We start from the raw sequence: 20663 nt of genomic DNA, 5'->3' as shown, positions 1-20663 counted from the left end.
CTCTGCCCTGCCACATCGTGCAGGGCCTAAAAAACACCTGGGGTGTAACGCAGGCATGTGGAGGAGATGCAGCCCTCCAAAATTTGGAGTTGCCGTATCATCTGATGAATGGCAGCCGAAGAAAAATCAGCTGTTTGCTTGACTGCCTGAGAACTCGCTACACGACTGCAGACGCTGTTACAAGAAGTAAGGATGCCATGCAGGTAAAATGAACAAAATTCATAACCTGGATTTTTTTAGGGGTTTTTTTTTAGAAAAGTGACAGCCCCTGATCTGTTACCTACGAGAGCATCTCATCATTTGAAGCCGTCATTTCACAAGTTCAACACAAGTAACTCACAGCGGAAGGCTAGACTCACACTTTTAAATCATACAGATACGTGACAGATTTCTGACAGTGAAGAACCGCAGAATTATTTAATGTCCTGCAGAAGTTAAATAAACAAGGAAATGTCTTGCAAACACAACGCTTCTGCTTGCTGAGTTTGTTTATTGCAAACACCTACACCTTGCAGCACGGTGCAGGGGTTTCGGAGGTGAGGATTAGCAGCAGCGAGCAATAGCGAAGGACAAGGACAAAGGGTTTGGCCTGAGTTCTGGTACAAACAAAGCCATTACAGGCCTTGGGGCGGGGGAGTCATACAAAAAAGAAGCTCTGTGTCTAAATATTGGCTTTGAAAACAAACGCTCGTTCACATTCAGATTATCAGGGCATTGGCAAAGGGCAGTATTCCTGGAAACTCTGGCTATCAACTGAAGGAAACGGTCAGACACTCTAAACGGGTTAAAATGTACAGCATGCGCTTGCAAAGCTGTATAAACATTGTGTGAGATACAAAGGTTCGCAAACATCAAAAAAAAGCTGAGGTCTGCCTGCTCTGGGTTGCTCTGCACTAGCTCCAGGAACCCCTTTTTTCCCCAAAACTAGCCAAGATCTGAACGAGCTGAATGGCCTTCAAGCCTGACCTTGGCTACAGGCAAGGTAGCAGCCTTAAAAACCGTGCAAGCCATGCTCCAAATGGACTTTTAAATTCTACCAGTGTTGAAAGGTAAATAGCACGCAGTGTCCGTTAGAGACGTGGGTTGGCAACCTATTACATACTAATGAGTCCCGAATTCCACACTATGGATAACTGAGCAAATTTTACTTAACAATACTGAACTACCATACAGCAATAATAAATAGCTTTTTTGAAAACTTATTTCTGCCAATAGAGAAGGACTGCATTACATAAATAAAATGCAATATTTATTAATGGTTGCTAATTGCGGTATTATTGTCAGGGATAATGAGCTTTTTAAAATATAATTACTTCCCTAGAAGACACACATGCGGCTAGCTCAGAAATATTCCTGTTTTTCACTGGAGCCAATACTCAATTTAGCACATGGTAATCACAAACCTAAAGAAAGACAACAAAGAGTCCACTCCTCTTTCATGCTTAAACAAGGAAAAGTCATCAACTCTTCTTTAAACATCCTTTTGAAGTTGTAGACTATTTATTGAAATACTTTCAATGTTTTTCTTGGATGGACAAACACCATCCCAGTCGTTCTTTTCTCAGGATGGGATGAGTCACAACAGCTTCAGGTACTTTGTGTTACGACTAAACTCCATGACAAAGACAGCAAAGGGCTTCACGCAACATTCCCTGCTTAGCCCACATTTCAGCAAAACTCCCACTAAAATCAATAAGCATTTTGCAAGAGTTATGAGGAAAGCAGCACAAAGTAAGGTCTATTACCAGTGAAAGAAAACCCTTCTCTTAGAAGTAGATCATTTTAACTTTACCAAAAAATTACATTAGGATTCCTAGAGCAATATCTGTCATTCAATACCTACCAATAAATGTGTGGAGCGTTTACCAATTAAAAGCAACACCTATCACTGGATGTACGTACTCTTTGTGCCATTTGTGCCTGCCAGGGACCCAGTCCAGCATCAGCAGCAGTCATGTACGATGGAAACCACAAGAATCCTCAGGCTGGGTCTCAGCGAGACAGAAATAACAATAGCAGTTTGGAACCTCAGCAGAACGAGCTCGGTGTGAAGTCATTCTTGTTTTCTAGTCCCAAAACACACAGTGAGAGCACATGCTGGGGCAGGAATATTCTTCACTACTCGCACATGTATGTCGAGTATATACGGTCCCTTCCCTCACCTCTGCGCAGGGCAGAGGGACAGTCATGCAGTGAGATAATATTCATATATAAATCTACACAAATAGACACAAATACAACTGTATCACAAAAGTGTCTTTCTCATAATATGGAAATTCCCAAGTGACTAACTGGAAGCCAGCTAGTGAAATAGGAAAGTCATTCATCAGTAACATCTTAGAATTTAACTTCATGAAAATGTTCCTCCTCTTCACTATGTAAATTGCTTAAAATGTATCTGTGTACTAGACACCTCACCCATGAATCCTTTTCTCCACTCAGGAACCGCTTAAGACATTTTATTGATTACACTTTTGCAATTATAGAGCACTATAAACCAGAACAGTGACAAGCCTTCTGGAGGACTATTTAGTCAAGGAAATGCATTGAGACAGGATTATAGAATATCATGGTATAAGGCTTTAGCCCTTCAAATTAGTATTTCATGCAAGGCACTGCTGAGGATTTCTTGATTTGTTCCTTTAAAATATGGTTTGACACAACACCAGAGCGGAAGCTTCCCAGTGATCTGTGAAAATCAGTCAGCGTATTTTAAATAGAGAGGTCCAACAGTTTTGAAACTCATACACTAGGTCAAACTGAATTTATAGTTACACATGCAAGTACTACACTGGTAAGTGAAAACGGAGTGTTTGCCTTTTGAATTCTAAATGAAACATGCCTACTGTAAGACTATACATAAAATTTTAAGAACTGCTGCAATAGTTACATCCCCTTTTTCAAAATGACTTGGGCACCAGTGGGACAAAGTTCCATCCGATTTCACAGACATTTGGGCACTTTTGAAACAATGACATTGTATCGTTACTATTCTTCAGTCTTCCGCTATATCAAAAAACCCGATCTTGGACATCAATAGCTCTGAGAAATAATTTTCTAAAACACACAACCCAAGCAAAAAAACCCAAGCAAACAAAACCCAAATATTTTTGTTTGCTTCTTTGAAAAGAAATATTTTTTTTCCTATTTTTACTTAGATTGGTACATAGGGAGAAATAGCCCAAGTCAATCCCTTCTCACAGCAATAGACTGATCCAGACCACAGGAGTAAACCTACCAACTTCTGCCCAGGTGCAGGGACAACAGAGCTGCACTCCCCACTCAGGGAAAGGCTAATGGAAATTGCATTAGTAGTACCCACGGACTAACCTTAAAAATCTCCTAATAGTTTTGAACACGGTTCATGTGGAATAACATACCACATAGTTCCTTGTACAAACATATAAAGTATTATTTAAAAGGAGCTGTTATTATACAATCAGGGCTTATAAACTAACACATTTCTTTGCCATGATAGGTTCCAACTGAAAGTACTTTTTTTCAGGCTCATTCTAACATGGCTCCAAATAAAATTGTTCTTTCCAGAAGTAAAGAAGGCAGAAAGAAAGCTTTTAGTAGCCTGAATTTCTCCACCCAAGGGTAGTTAATTCATATGTCAAGCAATGATAATTTATAAACTATCACTGCTGTGGCCTTATCATTAACAGTCATGAAAATATTAAAAGAGAAAACTGCAAGTATGTAGAGTTTCCTGGGAGCGAGCATGGGTTGCATTGGACCCTCTCCTCTCCCAAAGTGGGATCAGTCTCCACAACCCCAGCAAAGCCCTGAAGGGGCTGCAGAGGGAGAACAAGTGGAGAGCTCAAAATCCCATCCAGCCGTATCTCTGGAATGTCCTGTAAGCAGCAGCTTGTTTTGGCAGCTTAGGTTGGAGCTGACTCATTCTCCCTGCCCTGCCACAGTCTGATTCTCATATGCACTAAATCTTCTGTACATGGTTTGATTCAGAAAAATCAGTTAACTAAGCTAGACAAATTTCTGAAAACAGTGGATGACCCACCCACAAGATACTCGGGAATAGGATAAGCTTCTGGTTTCCAAAGAAATTCAAGTCACAAAAGCATACAGTATAGATGTATACCTCCTACTGCACTGCTTCCTCTGTGTGAGCAACAACATGCACTTTTTTTTTCCCAAGGAAATTACAATTGATTAATAGCAAACAACAAGTTATAAATACAGACATGCCTCTTCATTTGGCCACAGGCTATATTTCATAGCAGCACACCATACATCTACATTTACATGCAGTACATCTACTACCCTTTTCCTTCAGCATTTTCTGCCAGAGCATTAGCCATTACGAGCATTTATGGATGATAAGGATGGAAATTTCTTGCACATCTATATTCAGGGTTGCTCAGTATCCACTACATCTTTTTCTGCCTGCTTCAGACCATAATCACTGCACTCGGTCATTTCTTTTAGTGCATAATGTAGGATCTACCTTGCAACACTGGACTTCAGCAGAACAATTTAGGAAGTCACTTGAAGCACATGCTTAATTTTGGCATCCAAGTGAATGGTTTAACCTAACTGTAGGCTTAATCTTCCATACTTGAGATCTCAAATTATTTGAGATCTCTGACAGTTTGATAGGATTACAGGAGCTAATTATGCAGCACTGTCCTGAGAGGCACCGGGACTGGAAAGGGTACAGAAATGACAGAGAGTTCACGTCTTTAACGGGAACACTGCTGAAGTGGACAAACTTGCCTCAGGACTGCACAAATCCAACTGTTTTTTCTTTTTACTGGCACTGACCAGTACTAAAAACCTAAAGTTTTGAATTCTGGATTTCCACAGCTTCAGGCTGACTGAGTTGCAGCTGACCCAGGCAGGGGCTCGGGGCGCTGGGCGCAGTTACCCGCCTCCTCCCACCAGCATTCGCCTCTGCCGTGCCGCTGGCTTTGATGGCATCCCCCTCCACGGCCTGGGCACATCCCTGCCCATTTGGATTGCTATCATCGTTCAGGAAATCTTTGCCCTTTCCCTCACGTTGCTTTTTGTTTCAAAACTTCCCGCACCTTTCAGGTCAGCGGGGCAGATCCCTGCCCTACCTCCATCATCTCCCTGATGGCTTCTTCACAGCTGGTGACAGCTCTGTAGCTTCTTCCTCCCACCTTGCTGGTATTAGAAATTTGGCCCCAACGTACTGCCCCACAAGTTCACTACCCTCAGGCTGTGCCTTACCCAAATCCACATCAGGTAGCAGAATACTAAATATTATATGCACATTCTCGATTAAGTAAAGCTCAACATTTCCCTTTTTCGTCCTCTGCTGTTTTATAGATCCAATAACAATTATCTACATTCCAGATGTCGTGTGAAAAGAAATCGATGTCTGCAAGGCATTTTCAAATGAAAAGCATTACATAAATGTAAGATAATCTATTATTCTTATAGTTCCTTTAAGCTGATAATACCATTACTTTCCCAGGGATGTTGGGCATCCTCTTATAACGAAGCATTCAGCACAATGAATGATGGAATTACGTTGAAGCAACTGTTTCCTCTTCTCCTTGGACTAACTGCACTTAAACTCTGTGCTGAGCTTTTGCAAATCCTTCCTCTTCATAGGACACAGTACTGAGGGGTTTTTTCTGTTCATCTCTAAGACATGCGTGCTGTTTCTGGTGTGACATTGTGTTCTGAGATGACAAGCACTTTCACAAATATTCAAAATGCAAATGAAACACATTATTACTTTTTCCGCTTTAGACTATGTTTTCAAACATGGTATCAAGAAAAAAAGTGTTTTATTTGTGGTGAACTGTACCTACAAAATGACATAGGGGTGATATATGCAGCTTGTATAAGCTAGAGGCACAGAAGGATGTCAGCTACAAATTCTAAAACATAAAGTCATAAAAGGAAAGAATGAAGAATCCAAGAGAAAGCAAAAGCACTGGATTGCAACAAAAGTACAGCAGCCTGATCTAAATATCCACAAAGCCAAGTCTTCCAACTTCACACCAAGTCTTCCAACTGCTTTTGGGAACCACCAGCTGTTTATAAAACACAAGCCACTGAGAGCCCATCAGTAACACTGGAATTTAATGAGCTCACTTTGGGGCATTCCTGGCATCATCTTCCAGGCATGAGAACTGGAAACTTCTGCTTCCAGATTACTCGTGTACAAATAGCTTCTCCCCAAGATCTATCTAAACTAGAGAGTTTTTAACAGAAGTTGATGAAAACGAAAGCGGCGCAGATGCTGGCACCTGACCTGCTGGCCAGAAAGGCTACTGGAAAGCCAAGCTGTTGTTTGCTCTCGGGATCCCCAGCTGGAACCTGTCCCTGTTGGCTGCTGCACGTTACAACCATCCAGTTGATTTCCTGGGATTTATCTAAAATTGATGGCGGGTTGGGGTGGGTTGCCGGCAGAATTGTCTACACATCATGTAGGGACCACCACAGGTCACACCTTTGCTGAGGAAGAGGATCAGACGAACACGCGGATCAGGATTCACCTCCACACACACGCGCGCTCCTGGCTCCGCTCAGGGACACCGTGCTGGCGGCAGAAACTCATGCTGATGCTCTCGGATTTACGGCAGGTAAAACCACTGACTTCAGTTTTCTACTAACTGACAGAAGAGACTCAAAAGCAGAAATGAGATGTGGTTTTTCCCCCGGGGGATGTTGTTAAGGGCGCTCCGGGTGATGTATAACTAGATTACAGTATTTCATGCTCAGTTTTCGTTCGAGAACTCGGCTGGTAAGCACCACACCGGGAGCCAGCAGGAGATGCCCTTGCTTGCACAGGAGCTGAATGGGTGAGAAGTTTCAAACTAAAAGTTACTGCAGTACAAACTCCACGCTGTGTTAAGCCTATACCACTTTTAGACACAGCAAACACCATTTGATCCTAAGCAGTACTTCCCTACAAAGGCCAAACCTCCTAACGATGAGAAATTAAAGTAGACCCACAGTCAGTCCGTGATGAATATCAAGTCACGAGAGGTCAGACACTCTTCTTCCCTGCTGTTTTCCAGTGACGTCTTGCATTTGATCCTACATAATTATGCTGTGCTTTTTCCCAGCTGGAGCTAAGTGACTTTTAAATTTAGTATGTTTCCGCGGAGATTTATGGCTTGCTCACCCCTCGCAGGATTCAGCAAGACTAACACCACCTCACAGGACCTCCGCACCAACATCAGGACTGTCAGCAGAGAAGTGATGATGACAAGATTTTTACAGTGAGAGGCTAATAGCCGACTCCTCCAAGAGACAGAAATTAGAGATCTATGAGACTATTAGGTCCATCTTTCTGCCACGCCATTCCTCAACCCTGCCTTCCAAGGCACAAGGACACGATTTAGCACCTCTGGCTTCAGCGCTGTGTGCAGTCAAGAGAAAGGAGCACAACAGCTGAGACTCGCTCCTTTTCTAATAGCCCTCACAGCGAGAAGAGTCTGAAGTTGATTTGTTCTTCCATTCTATTACTTCTAATTACACCCTCTGCACTTACATATTGCACATTTAACATTGCCCTGAACAAATACTGTAAGGAACAAAAACTTTCCTTCAGTGACCGGGGGTGGGGAGGGGAAAAAAAAAAAAAAAAAAGAAAAGGAAAGCAAAACAAGCATGACTAAAACAATATTTGTGACAAATGCACTGGATGCGTTTTCTGATGACGTGACATTTTGGATTTTGTAATATTGCCAAATTCAGAGGCAGAAAGTTACATTGGATTAAGGACACGAATAAGTTCTTCTACCTTGAGGTCACTGAAACATGTGCATGTAGATACACTACACAAAGATTTCTAGAAGTAAATGCTTTATTGCCTTTGTCTCCAATTTCTTTTTCCTTTGCCCTTTTAGGTGCATAAAATAATTTTCAAATCATTAGATACAATAAATTCTTCTAGATGTTTACCACATCCTTAGAGAGAGAAAGCTTATGCATCCTTACATTAAGTGAAAGAAATACCCTCCTCCACAATTTTCCTTTATTCAGTCTGAAATCTAAATCATAAAAATAATAACCATGAACAGCATTAAAATCTCAGTGTCTTCTCTGCAAAATCCATGGCATTTAACTTATTTCTGTGACTACCTGCTGTTGTACATTTTCCCCACAGAGAAATGACTAAAAATTACGTTATAAAGATTTTTGGTTTCATAATAGTAGAAATGCAGAGTAAAAGAGCTATAGAAAGAATTGTGCCCCTGAGACCAGCCCAATCCCTGAAGCAGTTCAGCTATAAGTTGTATCATCAGAGTACCTGCCCTGTTCAAATGAGACATCTACATTCGTCCTCCCAGAAACATGGGATGGAAATTGTCCCCAAGTGAACAATACACATACGGTGCCATGCCAGCTTTCAGCATGACAAATCTCAGAGAAAAACAGCCAAGAGATTAATAGCCCCCTTTTATTAAAATGCATTTTTAAAACCCTTGAAATTGCTTCAAGGGAGTAAAAGTTAAACTGGATCTTCAGCCATCACAGGCAGGAGAGTTTTGATCCATTAACTTCACGTGCTAAAACACGATACAAGCGATGTCAGAAAGAAAAACACAAAGGAATTATTTTACAATTCACAGAGCCAATCTGAGACCAGGCTAACGACCATCCAGACAGTATGTATGTGGTCACCAGCAACCAATTCTGCAGAGTCCATTTCATAGGATCACACAGTCCTTGGTCACACCAGTGAGCACAGAGTGATTTCTTTTGGGCATTTTGCTTTTGCAGCACTCTGCATTCCTTTATGCGATTGGAGAGCCATATAAAAGAAGAGCTGCCTGACATTAATAGCTTTATGATGCAGCTTTTTGGTGGGGCAAGCATTTGAAGTCAACAAGCGTAAATCACAGAAGCAGAAATCCAAATTATCCAGGCACAGAGACTGTTGCTACATGCTTTGCATATCTCAAGTCTCCAAAGGAGTGCAAGCACAAAGACTGTACGTAAGGAGCTAGAACAAAAAGTAGGAGATATTTCAGATATGTTAAAGAATACCTGCAAAGAAACAAATACAACACCCCTCCACAGCCATTAAAATTTTGCCTAAGGAATGCCAACTATCATTTAAAATCATGAGAGAAGTGCTGAAACCAGACATCACAAGCCCTAGTCCTCTACTGATTACAGTATTTATTAAGTACAATGTGCACATGATTGCAAGCAAACAAAACAAGAATTTGGCGTGTAAAGAAAGGGGGACTGTATTTTTCAACATAAGTTTCTCATTTCGTGCAAATTGCATTCTCTTTTACACAGTTATTCTCACAACCACAAAGATGTACGACCTCTAAAAGCATGACTATCATTATGCAATTGAATTAATTTTGAATATGGACGAAATCAGAGACTCTGCACTGCAGATTTTGGAGCCCAACTTTGTTTTGAGGTGCATAATAAACTTAGCAGCATTACTATAATAACACAGATAAAACATTTACTGCAGATATATTGTAGGCCATTAAAATATCCCGCTGTACAAGCTCCATTGCACCTGCACTCGCTCTATCTGACTCTAACACCTTTCCATTTTGCTGCTGTTGGAGTAAAGTACTTCATTTATTTTAAATATGTTTATCCTACCTTGCTGCAGGCCAACACTCTTCAGGATTTCCTTTTTCCTTGTGGTACACTGACTGAATTTTAGAGATGATATCTCAAAACTCGCTTCCTCTGGATGCTGTCCAGTAGCTCAGCACAGCTCTTCTGTGCCAGTCTTCATCTGCCAGTATTACAGATGTCATCCTCCATTACAACGCGCTCTGCCAGCTCCTCTCGTTTGCAGCTGTTTTATAGGTACTCGCTAGTGATGAGAACCTTGACAAATCCAGAAGCAACGTTTTGCGATAACTGGTGGACTGCAATTTGCCAATTGCCAGCAAAGGTGGCTAATGAAGTTAGCAAAGCATGAATTTGAAGGCAGCAAAGTCTTTGTAACATGAGGTCCTCAGTATTAGAAAGAATGAAAAAAACAGATTGGAGCCCACGGTCCCTTTAACTGTCCAAAAAAAGTTGGTATCAGCATCTAACCTCTCCAGCCAGACAACCTCAGGAGAGCATCTGATGGGCACCTTTAAGCAAAAGTTCTCAAAGCGAGATCAGCAAGTTTTTCTTTACTCTTTTATAACAGATCACAAGCTAAGCTTAGTGTAGACCCCAGACAAAAACACAGCAGTAAGTAGCAAAGTAATTTCCATTAGGGGACACACACCATAAGATGGCCGCTGCACAGCTTAGCACTGCGCTCCGTGGCTGCTGTCCAGGTGAGCACCACGCTTGGCGGGACTGATGGCCAAAATCAAACTACATTTCACCAAGTTACATCTTCCATCGCAGTCTATCCCATGAAAAGCATGGAAGTCTGATAATTATAGGAGAAAACATACATCACCTCTGGTGCTCTACTTCAGCTGCAGATGCTTCCACTCCTCCAAGTGTTATGTATCTACTTCATAAGAAACTTTTTATACTCAAATACCTCCTCTCCATTCTGTCTCACTGGACTGTGACAAAGAGCCATTAAAGAGCCTTTGAGCATCCTTGGACCAGCCATTCCTTAGCCTTACTCCATCCTCTCATGGAGAGCAATTGTTTGTCTGAATTATTTAGCAGTTATAGCATCAGATATTGTTTTCCAAGACAGAAGAGGAAGAGAAAAAGTGAAAGAGGGGGGAAAGGGAACAAGAGAATTTCTAGTCTTGGTCATTACATGCCAAATTTCTACTCAGAATAAATTTTCACAATGGACCATATTGAAAATGCTGACAGACTCTTAATTGGTGTTCCGCAGAGCGCCATACACAGCTACACTGCAATAATTTGGAAATGTCTTGTTTAAAATACATTTAGGCTATTCAAAGCAGATATTGATATTCACTTGTAGTATGAGCATGCCAACAACGCCTTCAAGGCATCTCTCAGCAACAGAATCTTTTTCAGCAGCAGGTGGGATGAAATGGTGACAAATGGAATGGAAGGCAGCACATATGAATAAACTATATAATATCCTGTTTGTTTCCCCAACTTGGCTGCTTGCTTTGTTATTTTTCATAAGCTGGCAGTGTGAAAGCAGCCAAAGCACAAACCCATTCCCGCATCTCGGTCCTACAGAAGATTGGAAGCAATTTCTGCTCAATATGCTATCCCCAGGAAAGCACAAAGCATCTGTGGGGAGACTAAGAGAAAGCAGCGCTGCCTTAAGCAGTAAGCGCTGATGAATGAAACTCTGGCCTTCTTTCAGAGTAGATTTGCAAGGAGGGTTTATTAACAATAATACAATTGCCATCCCGGAGAGGAAAAACCTGCAACCTGAGAGCTCCCTCCGAGCAATCTCACGGCTGCTCCCCCGCTGCGTGCGTCAGGTTTGTTCGCACATAAAATAGAAACAGCCTCCTGTTGTGCCCAGACCTGTGCCGCTCTTACAGGGGATAAAAATTACTCCTCTAAGGATTGCTTCAAACTATATCATGTGTACTCGCATCTGGCGAAGATCCAAGATTTAAAATTCTTTCTAAAGCGGAAAGAAGAAAAAGTAGCAAAGGAAAAAAACTGGGTTTCCAAAGCCTGTAATTTACAAAAAATAACGGTTACTGTGTTGTACAAATCTTCTTTGTGACACATGCAAAAAGGACTTAAAACATCTAAACAATACCTAGTTAGGAGAACAAGCTCTTTACAGAGATCTGATCCTGCACTGTTCAGACTCAGTGGGAGCTTTGCTCGTTTCTTTGTTTGGCCTCACTTTTGGCCAGGTACCACAGCAGGTTTTGTTCATCATTTATCATTATGTTGTCTTATCTCATGTTGCCTTAACTGTGAAATGAGACAATAAATATTTACCTCCCTCCCACAGACGAGCGCAGGTTTAATAAGTTACTGCCTGCTTGCTGTTCATGGGACTGCCGAGTACCAGCATTACCTTTGACTATTGAAGCAACGTAGCAGTAAATGCAAAGCCCTGTCTGATATTCAGGTCCGTTAAACTGGTCTCTTGAAGCGACCTTTGAAAGGTCGCTTAATCCATGCATGTTAAACCATGCAAAAGGGGTTCAGCATCCCCATCACTTGAAAACAAAGATGAGTTTACTACAATATATACACACAAAGAAGGCAAGTATACATTGCCTTGAGCGTCATATGCCCTTGAATGTACGGTAAGCTCTATTTTTAGGAGAGGTTTGGGGTTTTTTATTGGGTTTTTGTTTTGTTTTGTTTTAATTTAGAAATACATTAAGAAGTTAAATACCATATGCTTCTCTGTAGCCCATCTCCCCGCAATTCAGGGCATGGCTGCCATGGCACTTTTGGGGGCCATGCACACATTTCACACTGTGCCCATAACCAGCCCCACAAGCAATTCCCTCTTTATCCTGCTGCCAGAAATGCTACTCTCTGCCAACATGAGAGATATAGTTACGCCAGAATTCTTACAAATAGCACTCTACCTTTTTGTTAAATTTTTCTTTTGCATTTTTTCTCTAATCTGTCTATCTAAGCCTTCTTGGTACACCATATCTCCACTACCTGAACAGAGAGGAGATCTGCAGCACTTTCTCATACAGACTATCAACGAAGAGAAGCCTGCTGTGGATTTACTCAATATGAGTTAACGAACAGCATTTGTTACAGCTCCTGGAGGAAATGTTTCCATTCTTGGGTTTTGGGGAGGGGGGCACAGGACACGATGGACACCGAGCATCCTAACTGTTTCTGTAGGTACGTTGAAAAAAATTAAGCAGAAAAGAAAATTAAGCATTTTTTTTTGTGAATTTCCAAAAGGGGGGGTTATAAATAATGCTTTTTGAATTCCAAGATGAAAAGTGACTGAGCACAAGAAGCAGGATTCTTCTGTCAAGCTGATTCTTTCAAGAAAGGAAGCAGGGAGCATTCATCCTCTCTGCACTGCATGCACTGAACACCTCATCTTTAAGGAAAATATGGATGTATTTTCACCTTGCCAGAAAAATATTAGGGTGAAAATACCCTCGATGTCCTCTGTAGTGCTCATCCAAAACAACATGAGCTGATGCAGAATAGAAAGTCTCACAGGTGCTGCACACCACCAGGTATCCACAGAGTCCAACCCTCCTGTAACTGCTTAACATTAAAGTTCATCACTATCACTTTCATTTGCAGAATAATTAAATTCAAATTTATGACTCAAATGTCCAAAAAAACTATTTCACAGATGATTTGAAACCACGTTTAAGCACAAACATTCATAACATTCACAAATCCTTTGTATTTAGCATGCCACAGTATGACCGACACAAAATCCAGAGTAATACATTAATATACATTTCATGTACCCGTTACTAAGATTCTCAGTTTATAGTCTGACGGGTTAAAATGTCTGCAACCATTACATTACTTGTACACAGAATATTAATGCTGCCTAAGAGCATACATCACTTACTTACACTGTCTTTTGCTATTGTTGGTTTTAAGTACCGCTATAAGCATTTGATTACACTACTATATGTGCATATAATGTTCAATATAACCCATGGTTTTCCAAAATGAAACTACATTTTAGTTTTGTTGTTACATATATAAAGTGTTCTTTATTGTTGCTGTGGTACAAATACTACGTACTCAAAGGAACTTTGCCTTTGAGTAAGGACAGATTATTCCCAAACGATGGCATGCCTTTACACAGAATTCAGCTAACCTGTTGCCCATATATTTATGGTCAACTTCAGAGAAGCATTTTGTACTTTGCAGGATAATAAAGTTCTTTGCAGCAACAACCATGGATCTAAGTGACAAATACAACTTGATCAAGTGAAAATCTATTTCAAACAGAAGATAAATTGCCCCAAACCTTGGTAATTATCTCTCTGGGATTAATAATCAACTTTAATTTAATAACTGGTTTAATATTTCCTTTTTGAAGTTTTCAATTAACCTACAGTCTCTTAAAAATAATATTCCCAGGCACTTTACAGAATCATATTATTTAATGAAAACGAGGTTGATAAACTATCACTAGGAAAAAAAAAAAAAAAAAAAATCAAAGCTCAAATTATAATCCTTAGAAAGCTTTCACAACACAAAATAATCTTTGACGACAGGTATCGTGAGCGCTGTCATTTAATGTGCATGATCCATCATGAGTGAAAGAGTTCTGAAGAGCACAAGGCATCTGTCAGTCAAGTACCAGCTGCTAGGCTCAGCCTTGCCAACCCTCCCTCTACCCGAGTAGAGTTTTAGACACACATGTCCAGTAATAACAGACATGGCTAACATTGAGGATTAGACTTGAAAATTACGGAAAACAAAAGATTCCAAAAGGAAACATTCCAGTTTTGCTAAAATTCACTGTCTCATTGCCAAGCCTATGACTTTTCAAGACAAGTCTGGAAGACTCTGCTTTTGGCACAAACTTGAAACACTGGATTTGGGCATCTGAAAGCAAAACTGGAGTGCCTAAGTTCAGGCTTCAAAATACAGACAGATTAACTTCTGGAAGAGCCAAGGGTCAGCAAGGAAAAGTGCAGTTCCACACTCCAAGAACCAGAGAGCTGTTATTGTAAGCACAGTAAAAGCTCTCCAAAGCACACTCCCACCAAGGTGTAGACTGGGTTGCTTTGCACATATTTGGCAGTTTGTCTTCCATGAGAACCTACCCAGTGTTTTCTCTTGGTCATCCAGTGCGGTACATTATGAAAATCTTTCTAAATAGTTGTATGTAAAAATGTTTGCATACCACAGGAACGCAGGCTATGCCAAAGGTCAGAGAATAATCAGGTGTTCATGTCAGGAAAGTGATGGTGCTTCTGCACTGATGCCTGGACATTTTAAATAAAACTGTGCCTGAACTACTTAAGGTCATTAATGTATACTTCAGCCTTTTTGCTTTCTTATAAATGGGCTTAAAGACATACAATGTCTTATACGCAGAATGCAATCTGATAAAGCATTTAAAGATCCTTAGCTCCAGGCAGGTTCTGAACAGAGGCAGCAGGGGCAAAGGTTGACAGCATTTGGGGTCTGACCTACTGTGGAGGCTGGGGGCTTCACCAAGATTTTCTAGATCTGCCTGAAGATGTTGATTCTCCTGACATCTGTGGAGACTCACCCGAAGGGCTTTTGTTCTACAGCTTTTTCTTCTACTGATGTTTATTAGAAAATCACTTTGCCTGGAAGCAAAGAACAACAGAGAACTTCATTGTGTCTTTTCTGGTGTCATAGATTAATCTTAATTCTGCTGAGAAATGGGTTTTCCCCTCATAAAATAACAATCCTCTCAACCAGCACGACATGAAGTGTTTTGACTTCACATAGTCCTGAAAATGATTCTCATTCCTATTGCACAGAAGGCTTCCATGCTGCTCCTAGGAGATTGCAAGCTGAAGCTCAGCATTCCTTGCTGTGCCCAAGTGATGCAAAAGGTGCATGGGGGTGATGGGGTGTTACGTTGCAATAACCGTGTCTTTCCCCTATTGTCAAAAAGTAATTGCAAATCTCAAAACCTGAGGTGGAAATAACATGCTGAAACATTACTGAGATCTGACCAAACTCACCTGTAGGACTGAATTATTCCCTTCAATTTTGCAAAATCAGACTGAAACAAGGTATTTCATATGGGATTGGCTGTATCATGTTAACAATTTTCCCCTGGCTTATTTCAAGGAAGTTGTGCCTTTAAAATCAGCCGAAATTTGGAAGTTTACCATTGCTTTCAAAATTAAACTATACTGGGTGGAGAAAGCCTGTTCATTTCTTTTCTAATACCATTACAAAATCTGTAATCAATCCAGAAATCAGTTACCAGGAATTTTATAAATAGATATAAAAAAATTAGTCTCCTTGCCTTTTAGGATTTGTAGGTTTCTTTTAAACCTATCTTTTTGTCCATAACCTTCAGTCAACAAAATACAACAACTCCTCTTTGAAGGAAGCGGAGAAAAGAGCTGTTGTACCTTCTCACACCTCTACAGAGTGTGGAAACTTGCTCCTTCATTTTGCTTCTTGACTACTATATTATTCTCCTTACTTAAAGTTTCCTGCTTTATTATTGCCTGATCTAAAGAACAGCCAATCCAGAGCTGTGAAATCAGATTCAGTTGATCTGGGGACAGGTGCACCAATTCTTTGAAAATCAGACACATAACAGACAACGCATTATCTAGTCCTATAGAAAACCTCTATCCAGCCTGCAGAACTGACTCACCACTGCCAGCAATGACCACCACAGACATGCTACTTGTAGTAATACGTCCTAGCACAACATTTTTTTTTTTTCCAGTACATTTGCTTTCTTTCAGTATTAAGTTTCCTTCCCCTTCTACTTAAAGACAGTATCACAGGATGGAGAGCATGACGTACAACTTCACTCAGCTGCTCCTTTTAACTTTCCAGCCCAAAACGCTAATTCTATTCTCATTTTCCTTGCTGTGACTCACAAGCTTCTTCACGTGTTTCACAGGTCATCTCCCACTCCCATTTACAGGAGAAAAGAGCAGAGAACAAACCTATTGCGCAAGTTAATAGAAGAGTCCTTTGGTGCAGAATGCTCTCAGGTTTTCTGGGGAAAGGCAGCACAAACAGCACAAAGGACAGCTCCCAAAGAGCACGAAGGACACTCTTCTCTGATGGTGCAATGGAGCTATACATCAGCACTCTTCTCCAGCATCACTGGCTCCAGCCCCTGCAGGAAAGATCCTGCTTTGGTCTTTAATGAAACCACATTTTCTCTGTAGCTATAGGGCTGAAATTCAGTTATATTCATCCTTATAGCATCCAGTGTCACCCCCCAGGAACTAGTCTAGTTTTTCCCAGCACACAAGAACTACAGCAAACCCGGACCTATTACAAATGCAAATAATTCCTGTGTAAATGTTCATCAGTTATTACTGTCCTTAAGTCTGCTCTGAGCTCTACTTTCCTGCTGAGGTCTTTATATTATATAGTCCTTGCTTTGGGGCCAAACACAGCTAATATTTCAGGATTCCTCATGGAACTGCAGTTGCTTTTTCATTTTTTTTTCCTCTTTATGTTAATTCTCCTCTTCACACACATTTGCAGTCTCTGAAGGGAAAAGGGGTGGAGAAGAAAAGTGAAAATGTTTTTTTTTAGACCTATAACAATCAATAAAAGCAATGTTAGAGAAGCCAGAGTGTTCCCTACTGCATTGCCTCCCCTTGAAATATTGATACTGTTGTGGTAGATCTTTTCTCTTTCCTCCTGCTTTTTGAAAATACAGATAATATAAATGTTCCCATTAGCAAGAAATATGTCACATCAAAATTAATGGTATTCAGCCAATAACAATGCTACTCTCTGGCTGTCAAGTTAACTCAATTTTAGGTTAGCTGAGCAATTCTGCCATCCAAATCTTATTCACAGACAGAGATGAATTAAGGCGATTCTCACAGGCTATACACCCATGAAAAGTGTGCCCTAGGTCTGAGTGATTACCTGGGAGCCTTTTACTTGCACAATACTCTTATTCCAGTGCTGGGCAAGATTCTGATCCCAGTAAGAGATCTGCAAATCTGCAGCAGCTCAAGACTCCAGGGCAAATCTGGAGAAATGGAAATGAAGTTACTTCGCCTTTTCACTGGTTAGAAAGGATCAGAATCTGCCACATATGTGTTTGATCATTAAGTCTTGCTTTACTTAGTTTTATGTCTTAAAAGGAGACCAATGTCTTCAAAGTACTCTTTGACTCCAGTACAAAAACCTCTTTTTATTGAAATATTCAACAGCAAGTAAAATAATTGTTAAGACAACTCAGATAAGAGATTTTTATTTTTATTTTTTGCTTGCCTTTCTTTTTAAAAAAAGTACTATCAAAAGAGAAAAATGTGTTAGCGGTTTTACTAAGCTGAAGCAAGGCCAAAATGCAGGTATCTGTTACAACCTCCAAGAATGACATTAAATCTTTATTATAAGAAAAAGTTATAGACAGCTCAATGCTCAAGGGTGATTAAGTGACTAAATCATTTAATATGAATGGCATGTTTCACTGACTAGCAGTGGACAAAGGGAATATGAAATAAGGTTGCAAGAGGAAATGCCCGTAATGACACAGGCATAAATCTAACTTGAATACTCTGGGTACAACAACAAGAATATGACTCTGTTCATATATGATTACACTCAAATTAGTAGTGCCAAAAGCTCCTGTAATATGAAGATCCAACATTAACAATCATAAACCACAGCTATCCATGCTCCAGTCACTTTAAATGTTTCATAAAGCTCACAGTGGTATTTTGAAAAGTGCCTAGGCACTTAACCTCCTGTTGATATGATTAAACACTTCTGGAAATTATACTGGGTGCCTACATGCCTTTTAAAATAAGTTTGCTGGAGATGACTATGTGGAGAACTTGATCAAAGCAATAACTTTTAGTTCAATCTATATCTCCTCCCACAATAAATTTATCCTCACCAGGGCTATCCTGGTTTAAATATTACATTTTAAATTCAGTCCAGAATTTATACCAGAAAAAACCCGTCCATGCTTAGGAAACAGGTTCTCTCTTCTAGCTTCAGCTCTTTTGGCATCCTAGCTTAATTGTGGTCAGACTTTCCTCCTGGTCTCTAGCTGTGCTGGGAATTCTCAATGATTTCTCTTAAATTTTAATTAGCAACTTCATGTACGTGTCTTTGAGTCATGTCAAGAAAGGTATCTTCAAAGTTTCACTCATGCCAACCAGTACTGGTTTCCATTATCCTACCAAGCAGAATTCATAGGTCAAGTACATCAATTAGAACCTCAGAAAGGAGGCAGCCTGACAGAGCAAATATATTTCATAATTACATTACATTTACTTTCTCTCACGTACATTTGTCTGAAGATTATTGGAGTTTTCGCTGGTTTTAAATCAGTACCTTGAATCATTTCTGCAAGATATTTTGTGTTGCAGGTATTTTTTTGTTTCCCTCTGTGGGAAAGAACTTTGTTACCTTTTCACTTCCATTGGAACTTTGGAACAATTGCTGTTCTGTGTTACAGAGACGAAAGTCTGCAGTAACTCCCTGAAGATCAGCAGCATTACTCCAGATTTAGAGAGTGTAGCCAAAACCAGTACCCAAGCATATAGTAATTAGCTTACAGTCACAGCAAAACCTGGAAAGCCATGCAACTTTTCTACTTGGTTTCCTGTAAACATAGGCTTTAACTACAGTGCTGAACATCAGTAATTAAGACAAAGAATTATTCTTACGAGAAGGTTATTATGAGAAGTTAGTATGATGCATTTGAAACTAAATAGAAAATAAAAGACTAAACATATAGTAAAGATATGTTTCACAGGAATGCATATAAAGAGGGCATGGTTTATTAATCACCGTATGTCACAGCTTAATGGCAGAAAAAGCAATATTCCATTGGTATTATACTCTGACAAACCAAATTTTCCTACCATACTCAGTGTGAAGAAAGTAATGTGCATCATATTCAGACCTAAAGTCAGTAAACGGCTTATTTAGGAGTCTCACTGCCTACATGCACGAATGGGAATTACAAGTCTACTAATGAGCAAGCAAAGGAGAAATGGGGTGAAACTTGCTTGTTATTTGCTAAGTTTTTGAGCACTGAGCCAAATTAGACAAAATCCAACTTCCATTTCTCAAACACCTCCTATTAGGCCACTCATGAAAAAAACAACAAGACATAGTCTTTGGCAAGCAGATCCATGTGCAGACAGAAGAGCAAAATCACAGAATCTGATATTAATTGTGCCAGACAACAGAGCAAACTACATGCATAGAGAACCCACCCGTTCTTTTAAATTAACTAAGTGATGGCATGTGGGCAGCAATTAGGGAAAAGCAAGGAAAAATAAGGTGGGTCTTTGGACTGCTGGCCCCTCACCACTACCAGGTCCTGGGACACCCATGATCTACAGCTACTTACCACAGAGCCAACTTCTCTCTTCTACTACACCACTCAACTTACTCATCTCTCACATTTAAAAAACAAAACCAAACAAACAAAAACCCAAAAGCCAAGGAATACGGTGAGTTTGCAGACTTCCCACTGCCACCCAACTTACCTTTTATTTCCCCTCTAGATTGACAAGACAGTGTGGAGAGAAAACAAAAAAAAATCAAAACAAAACAATAAAAAATAAGCAAAGTCCCAACGCAGAGGAAAGCCTGGTGTCTTCCCATAAGCAGAAAAGCCACATTAGGTAAGTAGACATTGATATGTAATACTGCACACAGTACTGGAATTGGGTCAGAGGAAGGAAAGAATGGCTTCAGCAGTGAACTTCTTTCTATATTTTCCCAGGGAGGTGCAAGACAGAAGTCACCCTGCCACCAGACAGCTCTAGGGATTCCTCACTAACAGTAAATCTAGCAGCTTCTCGCTCTTCTACTATGGAAAGTAAAAATCTATAGGTTATAGCTACACAGGTATGGTGTGCCCCTGCATCTGGTCACAACCCCATCATTTTCTTATGTTCTCTGTCCCCAAAGGAAAGCAAAGAAGTCCCCAGCTGCTCAGCAGTTTATTGCAACTGTCATTTTATACAGAGATGACAGTTCCAGTTCTGGAAATTGTCTATTGAAGCCCATTAAGAAGTCTGAGAGACAGTTAAGCAGTAGCTATAAAACAACCCAAGACACATTCAGTCAATCTTTTTATGGACACTGGTTGAAGTCTCCTAGCAATATACATGAATTGAAATCAAACAAAAACTATT

Source organism: Accipiter gentilis, chromosome 23 (assembly GCF_929443795.1).
Source record: "Accipiter gentilis chromosome 23, bAccGen1.1, whole genome shotgun sequence".
In the NCBI taxonomy this organism is placed as follows: Eukaryota; Metazoa; Chordata; class Aves; order Accipitriformes; family Accipitridae; genus Astur; species Astur gentilis.
This window is presented reverse-complemented; position numbering follows the sequence as displayed.